The sequence below is a fragment of the Muscardinus avellanarius genome, assembly GCF_963383645.1.
Source record: "Muscardinus avellanarius genome assembly, chromosome: 15".
Taxonomy (NCBI): domain Eukaryota; kingdom Metazoa; phylum Chordata; class Mammalia; order Rodentia; family Gliridae; genus Muscardinus; species Muscardinus avellanarius.
In genome coordinates, this window is record NC_137801.1 from 41261593 (window position 1) to 41268350 (window position 6758).

A 6758-nucleotide genomic window follows, 5' to 3' on the forward strand; every position below is an offset into this window, starting at 1 on the left:
AGCAGCGTTTACGAATCCCACTAACAATTGATCTTTATTACTACAAAAGCAGCGCTTTTCATAGCCAGAAAACACCACCAGCAGAAAAATAAAAACTGCAAGTACAAGGGACAGAGGGAAGGAAGGTTAGAAGAATGGCCAGATGCCAGAGAGGAAACCAGCCTGCATTCTAGCGGTGGCAGAGCCGCGCTGCGGGCGCCATCTTCCCTTGCAGTGCCAGGCTTCAGAGAGGAGGGGGACTCAGAACAGAGCTCAGAACCAGAGAGGAGCTACGCCGGCCTCACGGCCTGGACGAGGCAGCAGCGCCATACTGCCTCTGGCAGCGGAGAATTTACCAGATGGCTCCAGACCAGCGCATGCAACCAGCCTCTAGGCTCCAGAGAGGAGGGGCAGACAGCGAGCTGAGGTGAGCAGCTGCGGAGCAGCCTGGTGTAATTCAGCAGTTTTCTCGGCGCAAGGAGCATCTAAAGCTCCCAGGGGCCGGGCTCAGCACGCCCTCCAGGGACTCAGAGTGGAGCTCAGAAACAGAAAAGAAATACGCCAGCTTCACAGCTGAGGGTGTGGCAGCGGCGCCATATTCCCTTCGGTGACGGCAGCGAGTTCACCAAGTCTGCAACAGCGCACTCAATAACCGTTGGCACTGGCTACTGTTTATTGTCATTTTGTGAACAGAGAAACAAAATTTTGGTGTTCAGGGTTCCTGACTTCTGACCCCTGCTACTCCACCATCACCCAACCCTTACCACTCGAAAAAGTACTGTTTACCTTTTAACTCTTCTAAATCTATTCTACTAAGACTGGACTATACACAATACCCACAATCAATGGGAAGACAACAGAAGAACAGGCCTGAGAACGTTGAAAATATGAGAACCAGGAATAGTGGAGAAACGACAGAAGTCACGAATACTGACCTACAAGAAATGCAAGAAGGGGAGTTCCGAATCTTGATTTACAGTATGATGAAAGGATTTAAAACAAGTCTAGAGGAGATGAAAGATGAGTTGGAAACACTAAGAATCAGAAAGAGGTCTGGAATGAAATGAAAGAATCAATAAGTGAAATGAAGACAGCAATAGAAAGAAATTCTGGAAGATTAGATGAAATGGAAAACAGAATATCACTGTTAGAAGACAGTACATCCAAAACCGAAAACACGGTCAGCGATATACAGAAATCTTTACAGCAACAAAACCTAAACATCCAGCAAATATGGGATAATATGAAGTGTCCTAACTTATGTATAACAGGCATTGAAGAAGGGATAGAGGTACAGACCAAGGGCATCTGTAATCTCTTCAAAGAAATAATCTCAGAGAATTTTCCAAACATGGAAAGAGACTTAGATCTTCATGTCCAGGAGGCATACAGAACACCATTGAGACAGGACCAAAGAAGGACCTCCCCACACCACATAATAGCCAAAATGACCAACATAAAAGCCAAGGAAGGAATCTTAAAAGCACTGAGAACAAATGGACGGGTGACATATACAGGCAAAACAATAAGAATCACCCCAGACTATACAACCCAGGTCATGAATGCTAGGAGAGACTGGTACGACATGATTCAGACCCTGGAAGAAAATAACTTCCAACCAAAACTACTCTATCCAGCAAAAATCCTGTTCAAAATCAATGGGGAAACAAAAGTATTTCAGGATAAACAGAATCTTTAAAAAATTCATGAATTCAAAGTCAACACTAGAGAAAATTCTTAAAGAAATAAACCATAAAGAAGAAAAAAGAAGCAGACTTCAGAACCAGAGAAGAGAGGAAGTTCATAAGTGGGCCATTTAAGTAAAGAAGAAAGACAAAACCACCCAAAAGTAGACAGAACACAAAATGTCAGAAAATAAAACTCATATTTCAATAATATCTCTTAACGTCAAAGGACTTAACTCACCAATCAAAAGACATAGACTGACAATGTGGATTAAAAAACATAATCCAAATATACGTTGTCTGCAAGAAACTCAATTTACAGCCAAAGACATTCACAGACTGAAAGTGAAAGGATGGAAAAAGATATACCATGCTATTGGAGACCAAAAAAGAGCAGGGGTAGCAACCCTGATATCCAACAAAACAGACTTTAAATTAAAACACATCAGAAGAGACAAATCAGGGCACCTCCTTTTATTAAAAGGAACAATACACCAAGAAGATATAATGATAGTAAATATGCCCCAAACATGGGTGCAACCACATTTGTACAACAAACCCTTCTGGACATCAGATCCCAAATAGACCCAAATACAATAATTCTGGGAGACTTTAATATGCCTCTCACACCACTGGTTCGATCTTCAAGGCATAAGATGAGTAAAGACTCTTTAGAACTAAAGAAAACCATAAACCAAATGGACTTAATAGACATTTACTGAATATTTTAGCCAGGAACTACAGAATACACATTCTTCTCAGCAGCCCATGGAACCTTCTCTAAAATAGACCACATACTGGGACACAAAGAAAGTGCCAGCAAATTCAAAAGATGTAATATAATTCCTTGCATCTTTTCAGACCATAATGGAATAAAAGTAGAAATCAACAACAGGAAACTCAAAAGAAATTACTCAAATACATGGAGATTGAATGATACAGTATTGAATGATGAATGGGTAAGAGCAGAAATTAGGGAAGAAATAAAGAAATTTATGGAAACAAATGAAAACAGAGACACAACCTACCGAAATCTATAGGACACTATGAAGGCAGTATTAAGAGGAAAGTTTATTGCATTGAGTGCCCACATAAGAAGGACAGAGAACCACCAAGTAAAGAACCTAATGACACAACTCAAGGACCTAGAAAGACTGCAACAGTCTATTCCCAAAGCCAGCAGAAGGCAAGAAATTATTAAAATTAGAGCAGAAATAAATGAAATAGAGAACAAAAAAAAAAAATTCAAAGAATCAATAAAACAAAAAGCTGGTTCCTTGAAAAGATTAATACAATTGATAAACCCCTGGCCAACCTAACCAAAAGAAAAAGAATCAACTCAAATGATCAAAATTAGAAATGAAAAAGGAGATATCACCACAGATAGTGAAGAAATTCAAAATATTATCAGAAACTACTTTAAAAATTTATACTCCAATAGATTTGAAAACCTGGATGAAATTGACAGGTTTCTAAGTACAGTTAACCTTCCTACACTCAACCAAGAGGACATAGCAAGCCTAAACCAACCAATAACAACCAAAGAAATAGAAATGGCAATAAAAATTCTTCCACCAAAGAAAAGCCCAGGCCCAGATGGGTTTCCAGCTGAATTTTACAAAACCTTCAGTGAACAACTAATACCAATACTTCAGAACTTGTTCCGGGAAATTGAAAGAGATGGAACTCTCCCAAATTCCTTCTATGAGGCCAGTATCACATTAATCCCCAAAACAAATAAAGATACCTCAAGAAAGGAAAACTACAGACCAATATCCTTAATGAACATAGGTGCAAAAATTCTAAACAAAATACTAGCCATACGCATTCAAAACTATATCAAGAGAATAATACATCATGACCAAGTCGGTTTCATCCCAGAAAAACAAGGCTGGTTCAACATACGCAAATCAATACATGTTATTCACCACATAAATAGAACCAAGAACAAAAACCACATCATCATGCAATAGATGCTGAAAAAGCATTCAACAAAATCCAACATCCATTTATGTTAAAAACACTGCAAGGGGCGGAGGGAAGCTCATCGGTGGGGCTACGAGCTGAGTGCGCCACATCACTCCCTGCGTCCCTTGGGAAGGTCTGAGACTAGGGCCAGCGTGGCCCTAACAGGGTCCTCCCTGAGCACAGGAAGGTGAGTTCCCACAGAGCGAGGCTCTGCACGAGGGCAGAGTGTGCAGGAGAAGCCGCGGACGCCGCCCCGCGGCTCCCAGTGGATGCCTCCCTTGCTGGGGCTTGGAATAGACTCACAGCCAGCAGAGTGAGTTCAGTGGCTGAGGTGAGGCACCCACCGGGGCCTCATAACCCAATTCAGACTACTCTCCCACGTCCTCTAAAAAAATAAATAAATAAAAATAAAAAATAAAAACTGCAGAAAATTGGGATAGAAAGAACATACTTCAACATCATTAAGGCAATATACTGTAAACCCAAAGCCAACATTATATTGAACGGGGAAAAACTGCAAGAATTTCCTCTAAAATCAGGAACAAGACAAGGATGCCCACTATCACCACTCCTTTCCAATATAGTCCTTGAGACCCTTGCCGCAGCAATAAGACAAGGGAAGGAAATCAAAGGAATCACATAGGAAGAGAGGAATTAAAAATATCCTTATTTGCAGATGACATGATCCTTTATCTGGAAGACCCAAAGAACTCAACCAAAAGACTTCTGGAGCTGATTGACAAATTCAGCAAAGTTGCAGGATACAAAATCAACCTAAAGAAATCAGTGGCTTTTCTTTACACCAACAATGAATCCACAATGAAAGAAACAAAGAAAACAATTCCATTCACTATAACCTCAAAACCAATAAAATACCTAGGAATAAACCTAACCCAAGATGTAAAAGACCTCTACAACAAAAACTATAAAACATTAAAGAAAGAAATTGAAGAAGACCTTGGAAGATGGAAAGACCTCCCATGCTCATGGATAGGCAGAATAAATATCATCAAAATGGCCATTCTGCCAAAAGTGATCTATAGATTCAATGCAATTCCCATTAAAATACCAACTACATTCTTCACAGACCTAGAAAAAAGGAATCATGAACTTTATATGGAGAAAGAAAAGACCCAGAATAGCCAAAGCACTTCTCAGCAATAAGAAACATGCAGGAGTCATCACAATCCCAGACTTCAAATTATACTATAGAGCAATAGTAGTAAAAACAGCATGGTACTGGCACAATAACAGATATACTGACCAGTGGACTAGAATAGAAGATACAGAAACAAATCCACACATCTTTAGTCAATTAATCTTTGAAAAAGGGGCCAAACTCATATGCTGGAGAAAAGACAGCCTTTTCAACAAATGGTGCTGGGAGAACTGGCTATCCATTTGTAGAAAGATGGAACTAAACCCCTATATCTCAGCATGCACAGGAATCAACTCAAGATGGATCAAAGACTTAGAAATTAGACCTGAGACTGTGAAGTTAGTAGAGGAGAGCATATGCTCAACACTACAACATATTAGCATAGGCAGTAACTTTCTCAACAAAACCTCCAAAGCTCAGGAAATTAAATCAAGAATTAACAAATGGGATAGCATCAAACTAAAAAGTTTCCTCTCATCAAAGGAAACCATCAATAACCTAAAGAGGAAGCCTACAGAATGGGAAAAGATCTTTATCAGCCACCACTCTGATAGGGGGCTAATATCCAGAATATACAAAGAGCTCAAAAGACACTACACTGGCAAAACAAACAATCCAATCAAGAAATGGGCAAATGAACTGAATAGACACTTCACAAAAGAAAAGATACAAAGGGCTAATAGATACATGAAAAGATGTTCTTCATCACTGGCCATCAGGGAGATGCAAATCAAAACTACACCGAGATTCCATCTAACCCCAGTCAGAGTGGCAAGCATAAAGAAATCAAATAACAACAAATGCTGGCGAGGATGTGGGGAAAGAGGAACTCTTTTACACTGTTGGTGGGAATGCAAACTAGTTCAGCCACTATGGAGATCTGTGTGGAGATTCCTAAGAAAGGTGGGAATAGATCCACCATATGATCCAGCTCTACCACTCCTGGGTATCTTTCCAAAGGGGTTGAATTCAGAGAACTACAGCAACATATGCATACCTATGTTCATAGCAGCACAATTTGTAATAGCCAAAATATGAAACCAACCCAGATCTCCATCAACAGATGAATGGATAGCAAAAATAAAAAAATAAAAAAAAAATAAAAAAAAAATTAAGAAGCTACTAGCCGAATGTTGTGGTGCATGCATGTAATCCCTGTGCTTGGGGACTAAGACAAGAGAATCATACAGGTTCGAAGCCAGCCTCAGCTACTTAGTGAGGCTCTCAGCAACTTAGTGAGACCCTGTTTCCAAATAAAAAAAAACATAAAATAGGTCTGGGAGTATAGCCTGGAGGTAGAAAACCCCTGGGTTTCACCCCCAGTACCACCAAAAAAATAAAAATAAAAATAAATAAAAAGGTACTACCAAGCTGGGCATGGTGGTGCATGTCTGTAATCCCAGCATTCGGGAGGCTGAGACAGGAAGATCGTGGTTCATGGACAGCCTCAGCTACTTAATGAGGCCCCTTGCAACTCAGAGAGACCCTATTTCAAAAATAAAGAATAAAAAATTAGGTCGGAGGGTATAGCTCAGAGGTAGAATGCCCTTGGGTTCCATCCCTGGTATCTAAAAAAAAAGAAAGAAAGAAAAAAATCTGGCTGGGGGTGTAGCTCGGAGGTAGAATGCCTCTGAGTTCCATCCCCAGTACCACACACAAACAAAAAAGCATAACCTTTGACTTGACATGAACTTGTAAAAATCATTCAAACTTAGCCGGGCATGGTGGCTCAGGCTTGTAATCCCAACGCTTGGGAGGCTGAGACAGGAGGATCGCGCAGGTTCAAAGCCACCCTCAGGTGGTTTAAGAGACCCTGTTTCCAAATAAAATATAAAATAGGTCTGGGAGTGTAGCCCAGAGGTAGAAGGTCCCTGGGTTCTATACCCAGTACCATAAAAAAAAAATTATTGAAACTTACTTGAATCCTAAAAGTTGCTTTATTATCTTCTGTCTTTTGAACTTATTCC